At 47.1% G+C, this 27994-nt stretch overlaps 1 long non-coding RNA gene across 1 annotated transcript; it reads left to right on the top strand.

Annotated features, from left to right (window-relative positions):
- Positions 1–5: 5 nt before the first annotated feature.
- On the top strand, positions 6–24908 carry LOC143934830 (uncharacterized). Its single transcript, XR_013263376.1, has 2 exons — positions 6–621; positions 23995–24908. It is a non-coding gene; the product is annotated as an uncharacterized LOC143934830 (long non-coding RNA).
- The last annotated feature ends 3086 nt before the right edge of the window (positions 24909–27994 follow it).

Below are 27994 nucleotides of genomic sequence, written 5' to 3'. Positions count from 1 at the left end.
ATCTCCAGTGGAAATCTCAGGCCCCGGCTATTTGTTTAGTATTATTTTATTTTAGCTTCTGCCAGTAGCACAGGCAACCCTACACAAGGTGAGCACAGAGAGGACAACATTGGGGAACTGTGCCCGGCCAACAAGTCATATAGGTGCACTCGGCAGGAAGGCGGCTCCTGTGCCGCCGGACACAATGGCCAATTATTGGGCTGTTTTTTTTATTTTTTTTTATTTTTTAGAGAGAGAAGACATTTTTTTTTTTCTCGGGGAATGAAGGTTTTTTTTTTTTTTTTGCTTTCTACTAAACCACCAAACTAAACACCGGGCACAATGCTCTTCTATTTGTAGCTGCAAGGCCGTTCCTTTCCTGCTACTGAAAACTGTTGGTCTACAAACTGGTAATGAACTGGTTAGTTGTGAGACATTAGACCTCGGATCGGCCCATTGCAACCCGCCTGTCCACCGCAGCTGTGCGACTAGGAGATTGCGGCTTAACCGTGTTGCATGCTCCTCAACCTGTGATTGCGGAGCTCAGGGAAGTCCTGAGCGCCTAATGTCACATGACACAGCCAAGGGGAGACCTGGGAGGACTTCCCTCAATCCGCCAGGAGCTGCCGCCTCTGAGGTCAGGTGAGTGAATTTTTACAGAAGGGTGGGGAGCTTGTGTTTACTGCTAACCAATGAGGTGCATACTACTGACCTCTGCACTCTACATTGCATGCTACTGACTCTTGCGTTCTGTTACTTACTAATGACCTCTGAACTCTGTTACATACTACAAGCTCCTACGCTCTACATTACACATCACGGACCTCCAAACTCTGTGCTACATACTACTGACCCCTGCACTCTGCATTACATACTACCAACCTCTGAGGTTTACATTACTTACTACTGACCTCCAAACTCTGTGCTACATACTACTGACCCCTGCACTCTGCATTACATACTACTGACCTCTGAGCTTTTCATTACTTACTACTGACCTCTGAACTCTACATGACATTCTACAGACCCCTACTCTCTACATTACATACTACTGACCTCTGAACTCCGTGCTACATACTACTGACCCCTGCACTCTGCATTACATACTACTGAGCATTACATTACTTACTACTGACCCCTAAACTCTACATGACATACTACAGACCCCTACGCTTTACATTATATACTACTGACCTCCAAACTCTGTGCTACATACTACTGACCCCTGCACTCTGCATTACATACTACTGACCTCTGAGATTTGCATTACTTACTACTGACCTCTGAACTCTGTGCTACATACTACTGGCCCCTGCACTCTGCATTACATACTACTGAGCATTACATTACTTACTACTGACCCCTAAACTCTACATGACATAATACAGACCCCCACGCTTTACATTATATACTACTGACCTCCAAACTCTGTACTACATACTACTGACCTCTGAGCTCTACATTACTTACTACTGACCTCTGAACTCTACATGACATACTACTGACCTCTGAGCTCTACATTACATACTACTGACCCCTAAACTCTACATGACATACTACACACTCCTACTCGCTACATGACATACTACTAACCTCTGAACTCTGTGTTACATACTAGTGACCCCTAAACTCTACATGACATACTACAGACCCCTATGATCTACATTACATATTACTGACCTCCAAACTCTGTGCTATATACTACTGACTGCACTCTACATTACATACTATTGACCTCTGAACTCTACATGATATACTACAGACCCCTACGCTTTACATTACATACTACTGGCCCCTGCACTCTACAATACATGTTACTGACCTCTGAGCTTTGCATTAATTACTACTGACCTCTGAACTCATTGCTCCATGCTACTGACCCCTGCACTCTACATTACATACTACTGACCTCTGAGCTATACATGACATACTACTGCCCCCTAAATTCTACATGACATACTACAGACCCCTACGCTCTACATTACATACTACTGACCTCTGAACTCTGTGTTACTTACTACTGACCTGAGGGACCTCCAAACTCTGTGCTACATACAACTGTCCCTTGTACTCTACGTTACACACCACTGACCTCTGCACTCTACATGAAATGTTACTTAGCTTTGCATTACTTACTACTGGCCTCTGCACTCCTTGCTCCATACTACTGACCCCTGCATGCTAAGTTATATACTACTGACCCCTGCATGCTACATTACATACTACTGACTTCTGAGCTCCTACTCTACCTACTACTGACCTCTGAACTCTGTTAAATACTACCTTTCACACATCGCAGCACTAGTTGTTTTTATTTTACGCTAGGGTTTTGGTTTAACCTTCAGTGCTTGCAGCAGTATATTTTTATCTATTTATTGGCTTGTGGATACTTTACTTTTACATACTACTGACCCCTACTCTCTACATTACATACTACTAACCTCTGAACTCTGTGTTACTTACTACTGGCCTCTGAACTCTGTGCTATATACTACTGACCTCTAAACTCTACATACTACTGTCCCCTGCACTCTACGTTACACACCACTGACCCACGCACTCTACATTACATACTACTGATCTCTGAGCTCTACGCTACTTACTACTGATCTCTGAACTCTGTGCTATATACTACTGACCCCTAAACTCTACATACTATTGTCCCCTGCACTCTGCGTTACACACCACTGACCCACGCACTCTACATTACATACTACTGATCTTTGAGCTCTACTCTACTTACTACTGATCTCTGAACTCTGTGCTATATACTACTGACCCCTAAACTCTACATACTACTGTCCCCTGCACTCTACGTTACACACCACTGACCCATGCACTCTACATTACATACTACTGATCTCTGAGCTCTACGCTACTTACTACTGATCTCCGAACTCTGTGCTATGTACTACTGACCCCTACTTTCTACATTGCATACTACTTTCCCCTGCACTCTGTGTTACACACTACTGAGCTCTGAGCTTGGCATTACTTACTACTGACCTCTGAACTCTGTGTTACATAATGCTGACCCCTGCACTTTGCCTTATATAATACGAACCCCTGAATTACACATTCATCCTGACCCCAGCACTCTGAGGGGTTGCGAGTGTCGCCTCAGATAGTTATACAAATATGAAGTACCATCATCCATTAATCTTAGATATCAAGAAATTTGGTGTGGGGGTATTGGGGTAGCCGTTCACGCTAACCTCCTACAACCAACCCAAACCGGGGGAATACTATTTGGATTATACCGGTACTTTTTATATGAAAAGAAAAAAAGAAAAAAAAATTTAACTTTGAAAATGTTTAATAAATACAGAAAAAAGAAAAAGAAAATACATAAAGCATCAATAAAATCATAGTACACCCCAGGATATTTAACATTCACAGATACTCCAAAGAGTTCAGTTCTGGTGGCGTACAAAAGTCTCCTCTACTAGTTTCGCGCAACATCAGCTTCTTCAGGAGGATGTCTATATGAAATATAGTGAACAATATATAAAACATTAGCAATCAGTCAAGTAATATATAAAAAAAGCAAAAATCGAAACATCATTTAGACAATAAATATATATATATAATGCCAACTCTGTGCTATGTACTACTGACCCCTACTTTCTACATTGCATACTACTTTCCCCTGCACTCTGTGTTACACACTACTGAGCTCTGAGCTTGGCATTACTTACTACTGACCTCTGAACTCTGTGTTACATAATGCTGACCCCTGCACTTTGCCTTATATAATACGAACCCCTGAATTACACATTCATCCTGACCCCAGCACTCTGAGGGGTTGCGAGTGTCGCCTCAGATAGTTATACAAATATGAAGTACCATCATCCATTAATCTTAGATATCAAGAAATTTGGTGTGGGGGTATTGGGGTAGCCGTTCACGCTAACCTCCTACAACCAACCCAAACCGGGGGAATACTATTTGGATTATACCGGTACTTTTTATATGAAAAGAAAAAAAGAAAAAAAAATTTAACTTTGAAAATGTTTAATAAATACAGAAAAAAGAAAAAGAAAATACATAAAGCATCAATAAAATCATAGTACACCCCAGGATATTTAACATTCACAGATACTCCAAAGAGTTCAGTTCTGGTGGCGTACAAAAGTCTCCTCTACTAGTTTCGCGCAACATCAGCTTCTTCAGGAGGATGTCTATATGAAATATAGTGAACAATATATAAAACATTAGCAATCAGTCAAGTAATATATAAAAAAAGCAAAAATCGAAACATCATTTAGACAATAAATATATATATATAATGCCAACTCTGTGCTATGTACTACTGACCCCTACTTTCTAAAACATTAGCAATCAGCCAAGTAATATATAAAAAAGTAAAAATCGAAACATCGTTTAGACAATATATATATATATATATATAATGCCAACTCTGTGCTATGTACTACTGACCCCTACTTTCTACATTGCATACTACTTTCCCCTGCACTCTATGTTACACACTAATAACCTCTGAGCTTTGCATTACTTACTACTGACCTCTGAACTCTGTGTTACATACTGCTGACCCCTGCACTTTGCCTTATATAATACGAACCCCTGAATTACACATTCATCCTGACCCCAGCACTCTGCCTTATTATTACTGGCTCTCCAAAAAAAAAGTAAGCTGCACCCAGGTGACCATGGCTCTCTTCCGTGTTTAGGCACATCTTCCACCATCCAGGGTTGCCTGGTCTAATATGTATCCAGTGCCAAGCAGGTTTCTAGGTTGGGACGTAGGGCGGGAGAGTAGGACCTCTGCCAGGGCTTGTCCTGGAGGCCACAGAAAGTGATGGGAAAACAAACATTTCATGGCTGTCACTGGAATAGGACTAGAGAGGAAATGTCCAATGAAGACGCTCGTTCTGGGGACAGATGTTTAGGAATTCTGGTTGGTTCTCAGGCACAAGAGGTGAAAGGGAAACTGTCTGATCCCTGGGGGAGGGGGGGGGGGGGGGGGGGAGGCTTCCTCCTCTTTCTACAAAGTTACAATGTCCAGTCTAAACACTGGTCGGAGGGGAGACTGGGGAAATTCTTTGCCCCGCCTGCAGCAGACCGATGATGTCTCGTTCACTGGCTTTTTTAAGGATAAAAAGTGGATTCCTCCTCTTTCTACAAAGTTACAATGTCCAGTCTGATCACTGGTCGGAGGGGAGACTGGGGAAATTCTTTGCCCCGCCTGCAGCAGACCGATGATGTCTCGTTCACTGGCTTTTTTAAGGATAAAAAGTGGATTCCTCCTCTTTCTACAAAGTTACAATGTCCAGTCTGATCACTGGTCGGAGGGGAGACTGGGGAAATTCTTTGCCCCGCCTGCAGCAGACCGATGACGTCTCGTTCACTGGCTTTTTTAAGGATAAAAAGTGGATTCCTCCTCTTTCTACAAAGTTACAATGTCCAGTCTGATCACTGGTCGGAGGGGAGACTGGGGAAATTCTTTGCCCCGCCTGCAGCAGACTGATGACGTCTCATTCACTGGCTTTTTTAAGGATAAAAAGTGGATTCCTCCTCTTTCTACAAAGTTACAATGTCCAGTCTGATCACTGGTCGGAGGGGAGACTGGGGAAATTCTTTGCCCCGCCTGCAGCAGACTGATGACGTCTCATTCACTGGCTTTTTTAAGGATAAAAAGTGGATTCCTCCTCTTTCTACAAAGTTACAATGTCCAGTCTGATCACTGGTCGGAGGGGAGACTGGGGAAATTCTTTGCCCCGCCTGCAGCAGACCGATGACGTCTCGTTTCAGGCAGAGTTCACCGGCTTTTTTAAGGATAAAAAGTGGAGCTTTCCTGAAAAAACGATACTATTGGCTGCGTGTTGTGACCCGACGGGGACTTGTAAAGTTACTGACGGGTCCTCTTTCACCTCTCTTTGGTGCGATGTGCGGCTCCGGTTGGCGGTAAAGCCAACCTGAGGTTTGAGGTGTTTTTTTTTTTCGGTGCTCCAGTCATCTCCACTTTTGGTCGGTATATCTCAGGCTGGAAGGAGGTGGAAATCAGACGCACATGTTGTAACATTCACAAGGTGGACCGGAGAGGATAAGACCACTCAAGAAGGAATTAGTGCCCCTTCTGCGTCTCTCGGAGTAAATCAAAGTGCGCGGCAAAGAGCATCGGGGATTTGGCCGCTGAATTAGATCCACGTGTGGCGAGGAAAGGACAATCTATCAGCGGGATTGGGGGAAATCACCAGAAATGTGAAATATGACTTATTTTAAGCCCGACTTTTAATTTCCAGGACTTTACCCGCTGTCAGCTCCATCCCCCCCCCCGTCTGATCCCCATGTGGTGGCCATTAGCGCTACGGAACTCCCGACACCCGGGGAGATCGGCTGGGGGGGGGCTCCAAGAACGGTCCGTCCTGGGGGTCTGGACATGATTTAGAAATGTTCTTTGGAAGCCCCAAACTTTGCCGCAGGTTTATCCACCGCTCCGATTTTACTTTCTTTTTTTATTTTTATTTTTTGTTCCTTAAAGGAAAACAACACTTTTATTTAAAAATGTTTAAAAAAAGTATAAAAAGTAAATATAATCAAAGAATGCCAAAAGGGGATTATCCTCCTTAACCGCGCTCTCATAGACTCTTCTCCAATAAGGAAAAAAATAAATTCCGCATTATAATACATCGGCCACTTTATTAGGTACACTGGTTCAATTTACTTGGCAACACAAATTGCTAATTAGCCAATCACAATGGCAGCTGGTGCTATATTTTTTTATTTTGGGCAAACAATACCCCCACCCCCCCCTTCCGTCAGTTGGATCAGCCACACCCTTCCCCCCTCTCCTCGTTTGGTCATCAGCACCGCACTTACCACATCTAGTTCGCAGGCAACGCTTCCTCTGGGTGGTGGGTGGTGGCTTCACCCGGCGTCATCTTCTCCTACTCGGTTTCACCCGGTGTCTCCTCCTTGTCTTCAACCTGCGTCTCCTCTTCCTTGGTTTCACTCGGCATCTCCTCCTCCTCATCTTCATCCAGCGTCTTCTCCTCCTCGTCTTCACCTGCCGTTGTCTCCTCCTCCTCGTCTTCAACCGGCATCGTCTCCTCCTCCTCCTCAACTTCACTTGGCGTCTCCGCCTCCTCGGCTTCTCCGGGCATCTTCTCCTTCTTGTCTTCGCCCAGCATTGTCTCCTCCACCTTGGCTTCTCCCGGCATCTTCTTCTCCTTGGCTTCACCCGGCATCTCCTCCTCCTTGGCTTCACCCGCTGTCTTCTCCTCCTCGGCTTCACCCGACATCGCCTCCTCCACCTTGGCTTCACCCGGCATCTCATCCCCTTTGGCTTCATCCGGCGTCTACTCTTCCAGCTCTTAGGCTTCACCCGGAATCTTCTCCTCCTTGGCTTCACCCAGCATCTTCTCCTCCTCGGCTTCACCCAGCATCTTCTCCTCCTCGGCTTCACCCGGCGTCTTCTCCTCCTAGGCTTCACCCGGCGTCTTCTCCTCCTAGGCTTCACCCGGCGTCTTCTCTGCCTTGGCTTCACCCGGCGTCTTCTCCTCCTCGACTTCACCTGGCGTCTTCTCCTCCTCGACTTCACCCAGCGTCTTCTCCTCCTCGACTTCACCCGGCGTCTTCTCCTCCTCGGCTTCACCCGGCATCTTCTCCTCCTCGGCTTCACCCTGCATCTTCTCCATCTCGGCTTCACCCTGCGTCTTCTCCTCCTCGGCTTCACCTGGCATCTTCTCCATCTCAGCTTCACCCGGCATCTTCTCCTCCTCGGCTTCACCCACTTTCTTCTCCTCCTCGTCTTCAGCCGGCGTCTTCTCCTCCTCGTCTTCACCCGGCATCTTCTCCTCCTCGGCTTCACCCAGCGTCTTCTCCTCCTCAGCTTCACCCGGCATCTTCTCCATCTCAGCTTCACCCGGCGTCTTCTCCTCCTCGGCTTCACCCGGCATCTTCTCCTCCTTGGCTTCACCCGGTGTCTTCTCCTCCTCGGCTTCACCTGGTGTCTTCTCCTCCTCGGCTTCACCCGGCGTCTTCTCCTCCTCGGCTTCTCCCGGCGTCTTCTCCTCCTCGGCTTCACCTGGGGTCTTCTCCTCCTGGGCTTCACCCGGGATCTTCTCCATCTCAGCTTCACCCGGCATCTTCTCCTCCTCGGCTTCACCCGGTGTCTTCTCCTCCTTGGCTTCACCCGCTGTCTTCTCCTCCTCGGCTTCACCTGACATCGCCTCCTCCAACTTGGCTTCACCCGGCATCTCATCCCCTTTGGCTTCATCCGGCGTCTACTCTTCCAGCTCCTAGGCTTCACCCGGCATCTTCTCCTCCTTGGCTTCACCCAGCATCTTCTCCTCCTCGGCTTCACCCGGCGTCTTCTCCTCCTAGGCTTCACCCGGCGTCTTCTCTGCCTCGGCTTCACCCGGCGCCTTCTCCTCCTCTACTTCACCCGGCGTCTTCTCCTCCTCTACTTCACCCGGCGTCTTCTCCTCCTTGGCTTCACCCGGCATCTTCTCCATCTCGGCTTCACCCTGCGTCTTCTCCTCCTCGGCTTCACCCGGCATCTTCTCCATCTCAGCTTCACCCTGCGTCTTCTCCTCCTCGGCTTCACCTGGCATCTTCTCCATCTCAGCTTCACCCGGCATCTTCTCCTCCTCGGCTTCACCCGCCGTCTTCTCCTCCTCGGCTTCACCCGCCGTCTTCTCCTCCTCGTCTTCAGCCGGCGTCTTCTCCTCCTCGTCTTCAGCCGGCGTCTTCTCCTCCTCGTCTTCAGCCGGCATCTTCTCCTCCTCGGCTTCACCCAGCGTCTTCTCCTCCTCGGCTTCACCCGGCATCTTCTCCATCTCAGCTTCACCCGGCGTCTTCTCCTCCTCGGCTTCACCCGGCGTCTTCTCGTCCTCGGCTTCACCCGGTGTCTTCTCCTCCTCGGCTTCACCCGGCGTCTTCTCCTCCTCGGCTTCTCCCGGCGTCTTCTCCTCCTCGGCTTCACCTGGGGTCTTCTCCTCCTGGGCTTCACCCGCGATCTTCTCCATCTCAGCTTCACCCGGCATCTTCTCCTCCTCGGCTTCACCCGGTGTCTTCTCCTCCTTGGCTTCACCCGGCATCTCATCCTCCTCTATCTCTTCCCCTCCCTCTCATGACCCGCTTCCTGATTTGCTGTGAGGAGAATCAGGAAGACAATAGTGAATATTAATTCGCTATTGTCACACAACTGGGTGGGCTCAGGGCACACTGCTCTGCGCCCCGAGCCCACCCTTTTTTGAAGCCAATTAGAGTCTCAGGCTCTAATCATGTGCTTCTAAAAAAACAAACAAAAAAAAACCCCATTGGAATCCATGCGCCCGGCGGCCCTGCATGTAGATTAGGAAATAAAGAAATAGAATAGAAAATAAGAATGAGAATAAGAATGGAAAAAAGGAGTATAGAAAATAAAGAATGGAATAATAAAAAAGAAAGGAAACAAATAGAAAAAAATAGAAAGAATAGAACCATCTTCTGAAATTCGAATTTTGAATAGAATAAATTTGATTTTGATTGGATTTCGAATGGACGTACAATGTACAGTCTGATCACTGGGGGAGGGGAGACTGAGGAAATGCCTCCTCCTTCTACAAAGTTACAATGTACAGTCTGATCAGAGACTGGGTAAATGCTTCCTCCTCCTTCTACAAAGTTACAATGTATAGTCTGATCACTGGGGGAGGGGAGACCGAGGAAATGCTTCCTCCTCCTTCTACAAAGTTACAATGTACAGTCTGATCACTGGGGGAGGGGAGACTGAGGAAATGCCTCCTCCTTCTACAAATTTACAATGTACATTCTAATCACTAGGGGAGGGGAGACCGAAGAAATGCTTCCTCCTCCTTCTACAAAGTTACAATGTACAGTCTGATCACTGGGGGATGGGAGACCGAGGAATTGCTTCCTCCTGCCTGCAGCAGACTGATGAGATCATCTTTTATTAGGTATAATATAACATTACACATGTGTCTTTGTCTTACAACAGAGACTAGAGAGATATCCAGGGCCGTTTTTAAGGCAGGGCAAAAGGGGCATCTGCCCAGGGCCCTGTCATTGTTGTGGGGCCCAAAGCAGCTGCCTCATGCTTGCCAACTATCCCAGTTTAAATTCCCTTGTTCCTTGAAGTTTTAGTCCTGTGCTGTGTCCCAATATCTCAGTGTGAAATGCTTCTACTAATGCTGCCCAGCTCTGCCCTATTGTTGTGTAAAGATGACTCACCTGCAGACCCTGTGTTTACATGTACATTACCGGCACTCATATGTAAATAGTGGCGGCATTCATATGTAAATAGGGGCAGCCAGCAGCATTGATATGTGTATCATGCCCCCCATGAGTTCATATCCAAAGTAATCTCTAGCAACCAATCAACAAGCAGAAATCATGTGCTGTAACCTCTAGCAACTAATCAGTGAGCCGTAATGTGTGCTGTAACCTCTAGCAACCAGTCAGTGAACAGTAATGATACACTGTAACCTCTGGCAACCAATTGCAATAGCTGCCTGATCTGATTCAGTACACGGATTTTGAAGGGGTTGTAAAGGTTAATTTTTTATTTTCTACATAGGTTCCTTTAAGCTAGTGCATTGTTGGTTGACTTAACTTTTCCTTCGACTTCCCTTCTAAATGTTTTTTTTCTTTGTCTGAATATCTCACTTCCTGTTTCTCCTCAGTAAACTTCACACCATCATCCGAGTGGTGGTTAGTCAGCCAGAACAGCTTACCGAGGAGGAACAGGAAGTGAGAAATTCAGACAAAGAAAACAAAGAAAAAAAACATTTAGAAGGGAAATCAAAGGAAATGATAAGTGAACCAACAATGCACTAGCTTAAAGGAACCTATTTAGAAAATAAAAAACGAACCTTTACAACCCCTTTGAGTCTAGCTGCTATTTATTGTATGTCTCAGAGCAGATGGAGAGCAAAACTGCATGGGGGAGGGGGGGGGGGGGGCCCAAGAAAAGTTTTGCCCAGGGTCCAATCAATATTAAAGACGGCCCTGGAGATATCGATCAGCATGTAAGGCCACCAGTGCTCATGGTCCTTAGACTTAGAATATTCCGGACCTCGCAGACTATGGCCTTCTGTTACTGTGACTCATGGACTGGATTTCAGCAGGTTGTCCATCCTCCAGCTCGGATCAGAACCGTTCCCCCGGCCTCTCCAGCTGTTTATGGGTTGAGCTCCAGGATTCGGCAGGCTGGTGGGAAGGCGGGTGACATTTCCTACCGCAGGTCATCCTCACCGCTAAGCGTCTGTCACTTGCGTGATATGGCGGTTCTCATACTGGGGTAGAATTCTTCACGTAGGGTTGAAAAGGCAACGGGCCGTCAGTCTGGGCGGCTTCCTGTCTGAACCGAGGGAGAGAGGCCTTCTAAATATAGAACGTTCCGCTGACATTGTCCCATCATCCATCCAATACCACAGATGGGGGTTTTAGGGCCACATTGCCCCCCCCCCCCCCCTGCTCCTCTTGCCTCGAGGCCTTCAGATCAGGCAGATGTTATGGATCCAGAGCACTTCTCTGGTTCTTCTGCATATTTCTGTAACTTTATAATTCCGCCCCTGGGTGGGCTACTAGTCAGCTGTGATTTGTTGTACAGTTTTTCTGCAAAATGCAAAAACGCACTGAAAAACGCATAGGTGTGGACCTAGCCTGAGCGCCACTGGAAGGGAGACAAGCTGGGCTCAGAGGAGGTGAGCTGCATGACGCTAGCCATCAGATTGAGGACATCTACTGATGGAAAAAAAGTAATGTAGGGGGTATCTCTGGATTGAAGGTGAATATTGCAGCAAAAGCTGGTTTAGTTGTTAAGCTGGGCTGGGCAAGATGGGCTAATAGGAAGGGGGCGTTCCATATAGCCGAGGACATTTACTGTCAGAAGATAGTATATCTCTGGATTGAAGGTGAATATTGCAGCAAAAGTTGGGCTGGGCAAGCTGGGCTAAGAGGAAGGGGATTCCATAATGCAGAGGACATCTACTGGCAGAAAAAAAAGTACTGCTGGGGATATCTCTAGATTGAAGGTGAATATTGCAGCAAAAGCTGGGCAAGCTCCGCTAAGAGGAAGGAGATTCCAAAATGCCAAGGACATCTATTCGCAGAAAAAAGTACTGCTGGGGGTATCTCTGGATTGAAGGTGAATATTGCAGCAAAAGTTGGGCTGGGCAAGCTGGGCTAAGAGGAAGGGGATTCCATAATGCTGAGGACATCTACTGGCAGAAATAAAAGTACTGCAGAGGATATCTCTGGATTGAAGGTGAATATTGCAGCAAAAGCTGGTTTAATTGTTAAGCTAGGCTAAGAAGAAAAGGGTTCCATAATGCAGAGGACATCTACTGGCAGAAAAATGTACTGCAGAGCATATCTCTAGATTGAAGGTGAATAGTGCAGCAAAAGCTGGGATGGGCAAGCTGGGCTAAGAGGAAGGGGATTCCATAATGCCGAGGACATCTACTGGCAGAAATAAAAGTACTGCAGAGTATATCTCTAGTTTGAAGGTGAATATTGCAGCAAAAGCTGGGATGGGCAAGCTGGGCTAAGAAGAAGGGGATTCCATAATGCAGAGTACATCTACTGGCAGAAAAAAGTGTTGCAGGGGATATCTCTGGAAGGAAGGTGAATATTGCAGCAAAAGCTGGGCAAGCTGTGCTAAGAGAAAGGGGGTTCCATATAGCCGAGAACATCTACTGGCAGAAAAAAGTACTGCAGGGGATATCTCTGGGTTGAAGGTGAATATTACAGCAAAAGCTGGACTGGACAAGCTGGGCTAAGATCAAGAGAGTTCCATAATGCAGAGGATATCTACTGGCAGAAAAACATATTGCAGAGGATATCTCTGGATTGAAGGTGAATATTGCAGCAAAAGCTGGTTTAATTGTTAAGCTGGGCTAAGAAGAAAATGGTTCCATAATGCAGAGGACATCTACTGGCAGAAAAATGTACTGCAGAGCATATCTCTAGATTGAAGGTGAATAGTGCAGCAAAAGCTGGGATGGGCAAGCTGGGCTAAGAGGAAGGGGATTCCATAATGCTGAGGACATCTACTGGCAGAAATAAAAGTACTGCAGAGGATATCTCTGGATTGAAGGCGAATATTGCAGCAAAAGCTGGTTTAATTGTTAAGCTAGTCTAAGAAGAAGAGGGTTCCATAATGCAGAGGACATCTACTGGCAGAAAAAAGTATTGTAGGGGATATCTCTAGAAGGAAGGTGAATATTGCAGCAAAAGCTGGGTAAGCTGTGCTAAGAGAAAGGGGGTTCCATATACCCGAGGACATCTACTGGCAGAAAAAAAGTACTGCAGGGGATATCTCTGGGTTGAAGGTGAATATTACAGCAAAAGCTGGGCTGGGCAAGCTGGGCAAGCTGGGCTAAGAGCAAGAGAGTTCCATAATACCGAGGACATCTACTGGCAGAAAAACGTACTGCAGAGGATATCTCTGGATTGAAGGTGAATATTGCAGCAAAAGCTGGTTAAGTAGTTAATCTGGGCTGGGCAAGCTGGGCTAAGAGGAAGGGGGTTCCATAATGCAGAGGACATCTACTGGCAGAAAAAAAGTGTTGCAGGGGATATCTCTGGAAGGAAGGTGAATATTGCAGCAAAAGCTGGGCAAGCTGTGCTAAGAGAAAGGGGGTTCCATATAGCCGAGAACATCTACTGGCAGAAAAAAGTACTGCAGGGGATATCTCTGGGTTGAAGGTGAATATTACAGCAAAAGCTGGACTGGACAAGCTGGGCTAAGATCAAGAGAGTTCCATAATGCAGAGGATATCTACTGGCAGAAAAACATATTGCAGAGGATATCTCTGGATTGAAGGTGAATATTGCAGCAAAAGCTGGTTTAATTGTTAAGCTGGGCTAAGAAGAAAATGGTTCCATAATGCAGAGGACATCTACTGGCAGAAAAATGTACTGCAGAGCATATCTCTAGATTGAAGGTGAATAGTGCAGCAAAAGCTGGGATGGGCAAGCTGGGCTAAGAGGAAGGGGATTCCATAATGCTGAGGACATCTACTGGCAGAAATAAAAGTACTGCAGAGGATATCTCTGGATTGAAGGCGAATATTGCAGCAAAAGCTGGTTTAATTGTTAAGCTAGTCTAAGAAGAAGAGGGTTCCATAATGCAGAGGACATCTACTGGCAGAAAAAAGTATTGTAGGGGATATCTCTAGAAGGAAGGTGAATATTGCAGCAAAAGCTGGGTAAGCTGTGCTAAGAGAAAGGGGGTTCCATATACCCGAGGACATCTACTGGCAGAAAAAAAGTACTGCAGGGGATATCTCTGGGTTGAAGGTGAATATTACAGCAAAAGCTGGGCTGGGCAAGCTGGGCAAGCTGGGCTAAGAGCAAGAGAGTTCCATAATACCGAGGACATCTACTGGCAGAAAAACGTACTGCAGAGGATATCTCTGGATTGAAGGTGAATATTGCAGCAAAAGCTGGTTAAGTAGTTAATCTGGGCTGGGCAAGCTGGGCTAAGAGGAAGGGGGTTCCATAATGCAGAGGACATCTACTGGCAGAAAAAAAACTTGCTGCTGGGGATATCTCCGGATTGAAGGTGAATATTGCAGCAGAGGTTGGTTTTGGGATAATCGTTTGTCTCGGATTATTGGCTGCGCCTGCACATCCCAGTGTGCGTTAGACCAGCCCGGGCTACACGGAATAAGCATCGCTGGAGGTCGTTTGAATCCAAATCCCCTGCGAAGAGCGATCCACTCCCTTATCAGTCATCACTTGTCAACAATCGCCCTCATTCAGCCTAGAAAGGCATCACTGATCACTAACGGTGGTCTGGAAAATAATCCGAAAAAAAACCCGCCCTACCAGAGCGCCGTCTCCATCCACCGGGAGGTTAATAACCATCTCACCTTCTCAGGCCTTTCTGCTTGTTTAGCTGCCGCCGAGGAAATCGCCCTGTACCAGTCAATTACCCTCTGAATGGAGAAGCCGCTCGCAGGGTAATCAGGGCGCAGTTTGGTAAGAAAACACCCCCGGCCCGCGATGGTGATTTATCACCGGCGTAAAACCTGGCGTTTGAAGTGTTTAGACTGTAATTAGAGGGTGAGAGCGACAGGGGAGAGGGGTCTCGCTGTAACCGACTCCGCGCCGCTGGGCCCGGGCACAATGCGAGCTGTGTGACAAAAAAGAATTCCCCCTGTTTACATGTAGGCGTCAGCACGGAAAATCTGTATGATTAGTCGCCGCGCAGATATACACAATGTTTCAAAATAAATCGCTGTCATTTTTTTTTTTTTTTTATTATAACCGCCGCAAATTGACTTTTTTTTGTTTTTTCATAAGTAAAACACGACTTTTTTCATTTATGTTTTTTTTTTATTTTTTATAATTGCTCCAAGATCACTTTCCCGGAAACGATGCGGTCATCCACAAACGGCGTTCCGTCTGGTGAGACGCACGCCAGGCTCGTGTTATACATCTTCGTATTTGACACATATAAGGGAAAGGAAGCCTCTGAGGCTTCATGGACAATGGAAGTTTTGCTATCTCTACCAGACGCCGTGACTCTTATGCCGCGTACACACGAGCGGACTGTATGGCGTGCTTAGTCCGTCATACAATCCGACGGACAGTCCGTCATACTTTCCACTGAACGGACTTGACCACACACGGATGCACAAACAGTCCGTCGAAAGCTTGCGCGATGACGTGTACGGCACGTACGACGGGACTAGAAATAGGAAGTCCAATACACAGCAAAGCACCCTTCCGCCGTGTAAATCCTTTCTGAGCATGCGCCATTCTTAGTCCGTCGAACTAGCCTACTCACGAGCGGATTGTCCGCTGAAACCAAAGTATGACAGACAGAATTTCGAAAAATCCGAAATACTTAGTACTCCAGACTGCACGCTGAAAAAGTCAGCTGAAGCCCACACACGAGCGGACTGTCCGCTGAAATGTGTTTCGACGGACTAAGTACGCCATACAGTCCGCCCGTGTGTACGCGGCTTTGGCGGTATTGTTCTTGCAGAAAAAATAAAATAAAATAAAAAACAATAGACGCTTGTAAACGTGCGTACTGCGTTTAGGAGCTTCAAGTGCTTGGGTGTTAATTCATTTTATTGGTCAAACTACTTCCAAATCCTACAACTCACTCCCCAGTATCCATGTCACCAGTGAGATCTGCACTCCAATACCTACAACCCATACCCCAGTATCCATGTCACCAGTAAGCTCAGCACTCCACTACACACAACTCACTCCCCACTATCCATGTCACAAGTGAGATCTGCACTCCTGTACCCACAACTCACTGCCCCCCCCCTCCCCCACTATCCATGTCACTAGTGAAATCTGCACTCCAGTACCCACAACTCACCCCCCAGTATCCATATCACCAGTGAGATCTGCACTCCAATACCTACAACCCATACCCCAGTATCCATGTCACCAGTAAGCTCAGCACTCCACTACACACAACTCACTCCCCACTATCCATGTCACCAGTGAGATCTGCACTCTAGTACACACAACTCACTGCCCCCCCCCCCCCCCACACTATCCATGGCACCAGTGAGATCTGCACTCCAATACCTACAACCCATACCCCACTATCCATGTCACCAGTGAGATCTACACTCCAGTACCCACAACTCACTGCCCCCCCCCTCCCCCACTATCCATGTCACTAGTGAGATCTGCACTCCACCAGTGCCCACAACTCACCCCCCAGTATCCATATCACCAGTGAGATCTGCACTCCAATACCTACAACCAATACCCCAGTATCCATGTCACCAGTAAGCTCAGCACTCCACTACACACAACTCACTCCCCACTATCCATGTCACCAGTGAGATCTACACTCCAATACCTACAACCCATACCCCAGTATCCATGTCACCAGTAAGCTCAGCACTCCACTACACACAACTCACTCCCCACTATCCATGTCACCAGTGAGATCTGCACTCTAGTACACACAACTCACTGCCCCCCCCCCCCCCCCCCACACTATCCATGGCACCAGTGAGATCTGCACTCCAATACCTACAACCCATACCCCACTATCCATGTCACCAGTGAGATCTACACTCCAGTACCCACAACTCACTGCCCCCCCCCCCCCTCCCCCACTATCCATGTCACTAGTGAGATCTGCACTCCACCAGTGCCCACAACTCACCCCCCAGTATCCATATCACCAGTGAGATCTGCACTCCAATACCTACAACCAATACCCCAGTATCCATGTCACCAGTAAGCTCAGCACTCCACTACACACAACTCACTCCCCACTATCCATGTCACCAATGAGATCTGCACTCCAATACCCACAACTCACACCCCAGTATCCATGTCACCAGTGAGATCCGCAATCCTATACCCACAATTCACTTTCCATACCCATGTCACCAGTGAGATCAGCACTCCAGCACACTCAACTCACACCCCAGTCATGGGCATCCACAGGTAGGGGCAAGGGGGGGGGGGGTCAAGTGCCCCCCCCCCCCCCGGAATCAGAGATCGGATCTTAAATTCAGCACAGTTGCGTCGCTATCGGGGTGTGGGCAGCCCGCACCCGGTTGCCACCCGCCAGTGGGGTGACACCATCAAAGTGCTGCCAAGCCCCCCCATCAGTGTAGTGTGACTTCTTTTCCCTGCTCAGTCCAGCAGAAAACTCGGTGGCGCTGTGACAGGAGAATGACGAGAATGACGAGCTGCTATCAGGTTTCCCCCGCTTGCCCCCCCCCCCTTTCTCCTGTCAGGGAGAAGAGACAGCAGCTCTCACCAGGTTCCTCACCCAGCTTCCTGCCCACTCCGTTCCTTCCCTATTGGCCATAACTGAGAGCCAATCAAAGGAGACAAGGAGAGGAGAGCATCATGGGACATGTAGTCCCAAAGATTGGTGGCCCCATTTTCCACAGGGAGGAGGCTACAGCTCGACCAAGAGACCAAGAGAGAGACTGCAGCCTGGAAAAAAGCAGAGGGAGAGAGTGCTACAGGACAAAGAATGAGGAGTGTGCTGGGCGGAAGCCAGAGAGAGAGAGAGAGCCATGCTGCCCAGCGCCACCAGAGAGAGCCACGCTGCCCAGCGCCACCAGAGAGAGTCACGCTGCCTAGCACCACCAGAGAGAGTCACGATGCCCACTGCCACCAGAGAGAGCCACACTGCCCAGCGCCACCAGAGAGAGCCACGCTGCCCAGCGCCACCAGAGAGAGCCACGCTGCCCAGCCCCACCAGAGAGAGCCACGCTGCCCAGCCCCACCAGAGAGAGCCACGCTGCCCAGCGCCACCAGAGAGAGCCACACTGCCCAGCGCCACCAGAGAGAGCCACACTGCCCAGCGCCACCAGAGAGAGCCACGCTGCCCAGCCCCACCAGAGAGAGCCACGCTGCCCAGCGCCACCAGAGAGAGCCACACTGCCCAGCGCCACCAGAGAGAGCCACGCTGCCCAGCCCCACCAGAGAGAGCCACGCTGCCCAGCGCCACCAGAAAATCATCAAAAAATTTGATAGTGTGTATGGGGCTTTATACATACAGGTAAGGGATATTTTAGTCTCATTTATCACAGGCCATCGAGAAAAACCTTTGGTACAAAAATTTGCGTGTGCTGTACACAACAAACATTAAGAAATATTTTTTTTTTTTTTTTTGCACGCAGAAATATGGGAAACACATGGGAAAATCTACTAAAGACGTAAGAAAAGAGATAAAATCAGGGAAACAATTGTACTCTGTCAGAATGTAAAGCCTCTATACTGTGTATGTTCCTTAACCCCCATTTAAAGATGGCATCACGATTGAAGCATTGAAACCTCAAGCAGATGTTGTGGGAGACCTTCTATTTCTTTTATAGGGAAGTCTTGATGAAACTTGTAAAGGATGTGAGAATCATTGCCAGAGAAGAGGAGGATGCTGTTCCCATCTCTGCTTCACAATGAGGATGTTCAGTGCCAGATCCCTGCCCTGGGGGCATCAGTCAATGAGTGTTCTGGGTGCTGCATTGTGTTTAATTGGCATTCCTATGAAGGACTAGAAGTAGGCACCTGGGCTCAGACCCAATGAAGACGTTTCTCACCTTGCTATTTAATTCGCCCTCTCTTAGTACAAATGATAAAAGATAATATTTAAGCGTTTACCAATAATGCCAATAATCCTCCTAGCAGAGTGGCAGCTTTCAGCACCATACATTACAGTTAGGATTGGGCACCCATAGGTTCAGGATAATTGGTCAATAATTCATGTGATAGTTTATCGTTAGGGATTCATTTGGGAAACAAAAAAATGATCCCTTGACGTAGGGCTGTGTTCACACTGTAAGGGTTAACAACCTGTTTGTCTAGTGGAGAAGAGAAACAGTTTTACTTGATCCCTATCTTCCACTCCCCTTCAAATGGCCTCCCCCACACTCCAGCTTCACATCCAACACAGGGCTAAAGACCCTAGACTGCTGGAACATGGGGAGAATAAGCTGCAGGGACCGGTCTAGCTACGGGAAAGAGTAGAGGCTCTGGTAAGTAAATCTTCTTCTGGACCAACCATTCTCAATCAAGGTTCCATGGAACCCTAAGGTTCCTCTAGGGCTTGCCAGGGGTTCCATGAACTGTGCTTGAGTGACTTCACATATGATGGTGCCTGGATAGTTCCATATCCAATGCCACTTGGCAGATCTGTTTAGATTTCTGTAAGGTTGGCATTCTGATCACCAATGTAAAGAGATTTCTTCTCACTGACCACCAATGTAAGGAACATTCTTCCCACTGATCACCAATGTAAGAAAATTTTTCCCACTGATCACCAATGTAAGGAACATTCTTCCCACTGATCACCAATGTAAGGAACATTCTTCCCACTGATCACCAATGTAAGGGACATTCTTCTCACTGATCACCAATGTAAGGAACATTCTTCTCACCGATCACCAATGTAAGGAACATTCTTCCCACTGATCACCAATGTAAGGATCATTCTTCTCACTGATCACCAATGTAAGGAACATTCTTCCCACTGATCACCAATGTAAGGAGCATTCTTCTCACTGATCACTAATGTAAGGAACATTCTTCTCACTGATCACCAATGTAAGGAACATTCTTCTCACTGATCACCAATGTAAGGAACATTCTTCCCACTGATCACCAATGTAAGGAACATTCTTCCCACTGATCACCAATGTAAAGAGATTTCTTCTCACTGATCACCAATGTAAGGGACATTCTTCCCACTGATCACCAATGTAAGGAACATTCTTCCCACTGATCACCAATGTAAAGAGATTTCTTCTCACTGACCACCAATGTAAGGAACATTCTTCCCACTGATCACCAATGTAAGGAACATTCTTCCCACTGATCACCAATGTAAGGAACATTCTTCTCACTGATCACCAATGTAAAGAGATTTCTTCTCACTGACCACCAATGTAAGGAACATTCTTCCCACTGATCACCAATGTAAGGAACATTCTTCCCACTGACCACCAATGTAAGGAACATTCTTCCCACTGATCACCAATGTAAGGAACATTCTTCTCACTGATCACCAATGTAAGGAATATTCTTTCCACTGATCACCAATGTAAGGAACATTCTTCCCACTGATCACCAATGTAAGGAACATTCTTCCCACTGATCACCAATGTAAGGAACATTCTTCTCACTGATCACCAATGTACGGAAAATTCTTCCCACTGACCACCAATGTAAGGAACATTCTTCTCACTGATCACCAATGTAAGGAACATTCTTCCCACTGACCACCAATGTAAGGAACATTCTTCTCACTGATCACCAATGTAAGGAACATTCTTCCCACTGATCACCAATGTAAGGAACATTCTTCTCACTGATCACCAATGTAAGGGACATTCTTCCCACTGATCACCAATGTAAAGAGATTTCTTCTCACTGATCACCAATGTAAGGGACATTCTTCCCACTGATCACCAATGTAAGGAACATTCTTCCCACTGACCACCAATGTAAGGAACATTCTTCCCACTGATCACCAATGTAAGGAACATTCTTCTCACTGATCACCAATGTAAGGAATATTCTTTCCACTGATCACCAATGTAAGGAACATTCTTCCCACTGATCACCAATGTAAGGAACATTCTTCCCACTGATCACCAATGTAAGGAACATTCTTCTCACTGATCACCAATGTACGGAAAATTCTTCCCACTGACCACCAATGTAAGGAACATTCTTCTCACTGATCACCAATGTAAGGAACATTCTTCCCACTGACCACCAATGTAAGGAACATTCTTCTCACTGATCACCAATGTAAGGAACATTCTTCCCACTGATCACCAATGTAAGGAACATTCTTCTCACTGATCACCAATGTAAGGAACATTCTTCTCACTGATCACCAATGTAAGGGACATTCTTCTCACTGATCACCAATGTAAGGAACATTCTTCTCACTGATCACCAATGTAAGGAACATTCTTCCCACTGATCACCAATGTAAGGAACATTCTTCTCACTGATCAGTGATCACCAATGTAAGGGACATTCTTCCCACTGATCACCAATGTAAGGGACATTCTTGCCACTGTCAACCCTGGTTGACATTGGCTGACTTACCCATTCCTACTCAATCAATAATGTAAAAAAGAAACAGTTCATCTTATCAGTTATAACTGATCAGATGAAGAACACAGAAAGAAAAAAAAAAATCAATGAAGGTGAATTTAAGTTCGGTGTGAGTTTTGTGATCTGTAACCCCCGGCTTTTGAAGGAGACTGCAGGGTAGCCTCTTGTCTACTAACTGTGGGCCCTGGCTTTTGAGTGGCTCTATTCTTTGGGAGGTGTGTGCCTGGGGAACCTTTGGCATTTCCCAGTTGGGCATAACTGGCGTTCCTCGGTCCCTCTAGAGTTCAGCCATATGCAGCTGGGTCACCTCCCATAACACTTGACCAATCACTTCCTGCGGGGGAGGGGGGGGGGGTTAGTACTATACAAGGCCAGGCCCCAATGGAACTCTGATGGCTCTGAGGTACACGATGGTGGGTTGCTGGCCCAGTTGCCCTCCAATAGTTCAGGCAATGAGAGTCACTTTGGATCTATTGCTGTTGACTTTTCCACGGGCTTCCAGGAGATCCTTTCGAGTCCATTCACACAGGGGCAACACGACTTCCAACGAGAGTTTGGGAGGCAACTTGTACATGACTTGAGTATGAATCACAGCACGACTTGAGGCAACTTACAAGGCAACTTGAAGTTGCTTCCAGGACAGGGACTTTGCCAGTGGCCAATCACATAATAATCAGCTCTGTGGGGGGGAGGGGTTTGCCTAGAAAACTATTTTTACTTCCTGGAAAGTTGCTTCAGTTAAGACAGGGGATCCGACTTGGAGGCAGCTTCCATTGAAATCAATGGGTACAAGTTGCCTAGAAGTCGGATTGAAGTAGTACAGGGACCTTTTCTGAAGTCGGAGCGACTTCAGCAGTGTACATTAAGACGGCTCTCATTCACTTACATTGATTTTTATCATGTTGCGCGACTTGAGGCAACTAGGGACGACTTCAAGTTGCCCCTGTGTGAATGGACTCTTAAGGTGCTGCGCTTGAGGCTGGCTTGGCGATGTTCCATCGGCTGTAGGTGAAGAGGGTCCCGGTGGTGGTTTGGGTGTGCCTAGGCAAGAGAAAGCATCCCTAATGCTTGCCACTATATGTGACAGACCGCCTAGCACCCCGCATGGGTGCCTCCGCCATGATGCAGCTTCCTCCACTCTGGAATCAGGAATAGTCTTTTGGGGAAATACAAGAAAACAGTCCTTCAAAAACGTAACAAAAAGGGAAATATAACAATAACGAGTGTCCGCGACAGGGGTCATCTAAAGAACATGGCATCAAAATAAGAAACAGCTGAACTTTTGATATATCAAAATATCCAAAATGGCACCAGAGAGCTGGTTTCCTCTGGTGTCATGTTGGATATTTTGATATTCCAATAAACTTTACTTGGAGCCCACGTGAGGTGCAGCCGTTTCTTATTTTGATGGTTTACCACGGAGGCGAGCCGGGGCTAGCACTCAGGTGTGTGTTCCAAGTGGGCGTATCAGTTACACCTGGAGCGGTGAGGTTTTTTTCACTTAATAAACATGGCAAATGGAACAACATACAGCACCGCAATGCCTCATTAGCATAACCTATGAAAATTTTGTATTCCTGCGTGTGTTTAGTCTTTCTGATGCAATGTCCAGGGTCTGTTTATTGTAACTATTCCACCATAAACTCGGCTGCCAGAACCAGTTCAACTCAAAGTTTTACTGCAAACTCCCACGACATCCCACGACTCCCACGACACTCCGTGTCTTCTAGTCTGAGCATGGTTCCCGGTGAGTTTTTAGATGGGACAACCCCTTTAATGCTGTCATGATGAGGGGAGCAGAGCTATGGGCCTACAGCATCATTCTGGATCTCTCTGCAGGAACATTTCACCCATGGTGTCTCCGAAAAGTATGAGTGTCTGGTTTTATCAAACCAGCATCTATTAAAGCCCCACCTCAGAAGAGGTCCTCTGCCTGCACTACATGGGTTAAATGCCTTTTAAGCCTAGCTATGATACTTAACTTATTTCTCACTACGACTATACAAAACGGGTCCCAAACTACAAAGTGAAAGAGTCCAACGTGCCTTTAATTGTGTGTAACATAGCATTAGAGGCACATGATGTGAGGAATATTGGTGCTGCACACCCCAATTAAATACAAAAAGCAAACCTATCCCCTGAGGAAGACCGTGACCATGAAGGTCGAAACGCGTCTGGAATTTTATATGACAGATTTTCTAATATGTGATGCTGTATATAATCTTGTGTTTGTATTTTCTGTATTTGGAATGGTACCATATCTCCTACCAGAGCTTATATTTTGACTGCTATGTGCTCATGCCATGCCAACTTTTCAATAAAGAATTTTCTTTTAACCTACTAATTCCTTGATATTATTAACTTTGCTGCTAATAACCCACCTTTCCAATTAATTGTTTGTAACATTATCCCTAAAAAAAAACTAACCAACGTGTTTCAAGGGCGACAACACTTTCTCTATTCCAGGGCTTAGAAGATTGAAAAAGAACTTGAACAGATTGTGGAGTTTACTCCTCCTTCCATTGGCCTGAGGAAAGAGCAGGAAGCTCAGAAATGCGTTGACAACCCATGTGATGTCACGTCCGCACCTACTCCCCTATGCACTCCAGGATGGTTATTGCCACTTCCCATTTTCCATCGGTCCTGAGCTTTCTATACAGAGCCTGGGGGCTGCACAAGCAGGGTGAAACATCAGTGGGGCTGACAGAGGTGTTCTTGTGGAGATATGCATTTTCCCTGTTAACCCAGTTAGCTGCCGATTGTATTTTAATAACATGGATGATTTTAATGCTACACTTAGTGGGCGCCTCCTTTCTCCTCTTTTTTTTTTTCACTCCTCCTTGGTTTCCTCCATGCTGTGTGACCAGTCCCGCAAAGCATAGGAGTTCCAACTGGCAGCACCCCCTGACACCATAATGAGCAAAAAAAGTAGTGGTTTGATGGAAGCCCTGGATACAGATCCTCAACCAATAAAGAAGGTCCTTAAAGTGGATCGTTTTCAGCCAAGGAAGCTGCCATCTTTGCCTCTGTTTAATCTTCAACTGCTATGGTGCTGCACATGTGATTCGTTATGACACCAGCCATTGGATGGTTTGATAGTTTGGCTGAGAGCACAGCCAATGTGCAGTTAGCATTCCCAGCATGCCTTTTTTTTTTAACTGTTTAAATCCATGGGTTTACTTCCACTTTAACTGTGCCAAAAGCTCAGCAACTTGCCGCAAAGTGGGAACCCCCCCAAAGGATAGGGGTAACTCAAATTGAGAAGTTTATGTGTAGTGGAGCGAGGAGAAGATTCAAACAATGGTTTTGAGGGTCTAAGGGTGCTACCAATGTGTTTAGAGGGCCAAAAAAAATAAAAAAAAACTTTTACTAGTGCTTTATCAATGTGTTTTAAAGACTCAATGTAAAAATCCTGGGTGTATCGGTCTAAGCCAAGATTATAAATAGTCAGTGAGAGTCTGTAAGCAGCAGCAGAGCAGTACAACCTGCTGTCCTGTCCATGAACATGAAGATGGCGAGAATCCACCCCAAACGCGAAGCGTCAGACAGCAGAAAAGGTTGCTGGATGTGGGAAAGGGGCGGGGGGCGAGGAATTATGTATTAGAACAGGGGTGCCCAACCAGTGGCCCTGGGGCCACATGTGGCCCGCGGAGTCCTCTGATGTGGCCCGCGACCTGCTGCTCTAGGATGGCGGGTTGGCAAGCACAGATTGCAGGTTGTCTACCCGCCATGCCAGAGCATCAGTGTTGTGAATGAAGCCAGTGGTAGAGGAAGCAAGGCTCCTGTCATAGGTGGAGTGATACCAAATGCCCTCTGCCTGGGACAGCAAGTTTATTACTAAAATCACAGTGTATATGGACATATCTGTTCTGCAGTGGTTACTGGGCTGCTTTTAAACTTATCCGCAGGTGTAGCGCAGTGTACCTGTGGCTTACCTGCACTGAGCCATAGACTTCTGGTTTTACCTTTTGGGTTTGGTGCACTTTCAGAAATTGCACCACACCTGCAGGATATGATAGAATTCTATGGCAAAGTACAGCTAACCTGCAGGAAAGCCACAAGTGTGGATAGACCGCAGACCATCGGTGTAAAAGTAGCCCTGGGCCCCTTTAACATGATCTGTCGGACCCAATCACGGACTGTCCGTTTACACCTGCCTCCTTCCAATCGGATCTGCTAAAATAAAACGGAAAGTGGATCCGTCGCCTTCCATTTGATCAGATGAGAGGGCCCATAGAGTAGAGTGGGCTGTGTCTGCAGGGACGTAACTATAGGGGGTGCAGCAGTCGCGATCGCAACTGGGCCCTGTGATGCAGGGGGCCCATGCAACATATGGCCGGCAGCAGCATAGGCAGCTAGGGGTACCAGTGCACCATGCACACGGGTGGCTGGAGGTGGAGGGTGACTAGCAGAGCTCCATGCTTGACTATCGCACTGGCTGCTCTTTAGTTGTGCATTCCCCGCATGACCTGTGTCCTTGGCAGGCTCCTCAGAGTACCCCTCTCCTGCTCGATGCATTGCCGCTCAGTCCGATGTGTGTTCTCCCCAGCCAAAGTCCCAGCTTGGTCATGGTGAGTGAGAGGACCCCATCCCTCACACACTATTACATACCCCCTCCATCTCCCCCTGGGGACAGGGACCCCTTCTAACGGGGGGACAGGGACCCCCACCTCCCCTGGGGACAGGGACCCCTTCTCACCTGGGGGCAGTAACTTCATCTGCTCTGGAGAAAAGGACCTCATCTCTTCTGGGGATGGGGACCCTATCCTTCCTAGGGACAGTCCCCCAACGGGGCACCTAAAAATGTAAAAAAAATAAAAATAAAAAAATACTGATACCAGTGGTGGAACTACAGGGCTCACAAAGGTCATACCTGTGACCACGCCCTGGAGTTCCACCTCCGAACTCGGAGGGAAGGGCCCTGGCTGGGGTTCAAGGGGGGCCCTTCATGGTTTCTTGCATCGGGGCCCTGAAGGTTCTAGTTACGCCACTGTGTGTCTGTGTCCGCTTTGCATACGCAAAGTGGACACAGAACTGTCATCTGCTCATTGTGGCTGGTTACTAAGTCGCCTAAGTGGCCCTCGCTCTTCAAAAGGTTGGGCACCCCTGTATTAGAACCTTTCCTATACACCTAGCCTTTAAGAGCCCATAAAGCTTGCAGTGTGTGTGTGTGTGTATATATGCAGGGCCATCTTTTATAGACATTGGACCCTGGGCAAAAATTTTCTTGGGGCCCCCCCCCATGCAATTTCACTCTCCACCTGCTCTGAGACATACAATAAATAGCAGCTAGACTTAAAATCAGTTTAATGTATCAGATCAGGCAGCAATTGAGATTCGTTGCCAGTGGTTACAGCATATCATTACTGCTTAGTGACTGGTTTCTAGAGGTTACAGCACACTACGGGTCACTGATTAGTTGCTAGAAGTTACAGCAAATGATTTCTGCTTCTTAATCGGTTGCTAGAGATTACTTTATAGTATTACTGCTCACTGGTTGCTAGAGGTTACAGCACCTCATCTCCTCACTGCAGGGGGGGCATGATCTACATATGAATGCCACCTTTATTTACATATCAATACAGCTGGCCGCAGCTATTTACATATGAATGCCGATTATTTACATGTAAACACAGGGTCTGCAGGTGATTCACCTGTACACAACAATAGGACAGAGCTGGGCAGCATTAGTACCAGCATTCCACACTGAGATATCGGATTGTTGGCAAGTATGAGGCAGCTGCTTTGGGCCTCACAACAATGACAGGGCCCAGGGCAGCTGCCCCTTTTGCCCTGCCTTAAAGACGGCCCTGTACATATGTGTGATTGTGTGTGGGTTGTGTGATAGTGTATGATGGTGTGTGGGGGTGTGAGGGTGGGTGTGTGCGGAGGGTGTAGGTGGGTGGAGGATCACTGCAAGAGTATTTTGTAAATGACCTGCGTTTACCTTTAATAACCAAAGTATTCAACCTGGAAAGTCAGGATTACTACTTTGTAGTGAAGCCAAGGATGACTTTCTCTACCGTAAGAGAGGCCCTACCTTCTGAACAAACAATACAAAAACCTCCCAGCGCTCAGTCAAGCTAGTCAGCACACAAATCCTCATTAGACTTGTGACCATCATCATTGGAAAATAAAGTGATGGCAAAGTCCAAAATTCGTCATTGTCACTAGACAAGGAACAGAGAGAAAACCAAATGGGGGAACCCTGTCTAAGAGAAGATATTTCTCACTTTTGAGATATTTCTTCTCGTTTCTTGTTGTGGTGACAGGACAGAAAGTGAAGAGAAATCTCCCCAATGAGGAAAAAAAAAAAAAAAGGAAAAAAACTTGTTGGCAGGTGGTAGAGTGGGGTCCCCTCTAAGGTTCCCTACTCCCCCTGGGAGAAGGCTGGGAGAATAGGCAGGTCCTAGTTGGGAGGTGGGCAGGGGACAAGGGGTGGGCAGGAGGGACAGCTGCCCCTGGC

This window comes from Lithobates pipiens, unplaced genomic scaffold (genome assembly GCF_037356315.1).
Source record: "Lithobates pipiens isolate NorthernLeopardFrog02 unplaced genomic scaffold, aLitPip1_a1.2 Scaffold_28, whole genome shotgun sequence".
NCBI lineage: Eukaryota > Metazoa > Chordata > Amphibia > Anura > Ranidae > Lithobates > Lithobates pipiens.
This window is presented reverse-complemented; position numbering and strand designations above follow the sequence as displayed.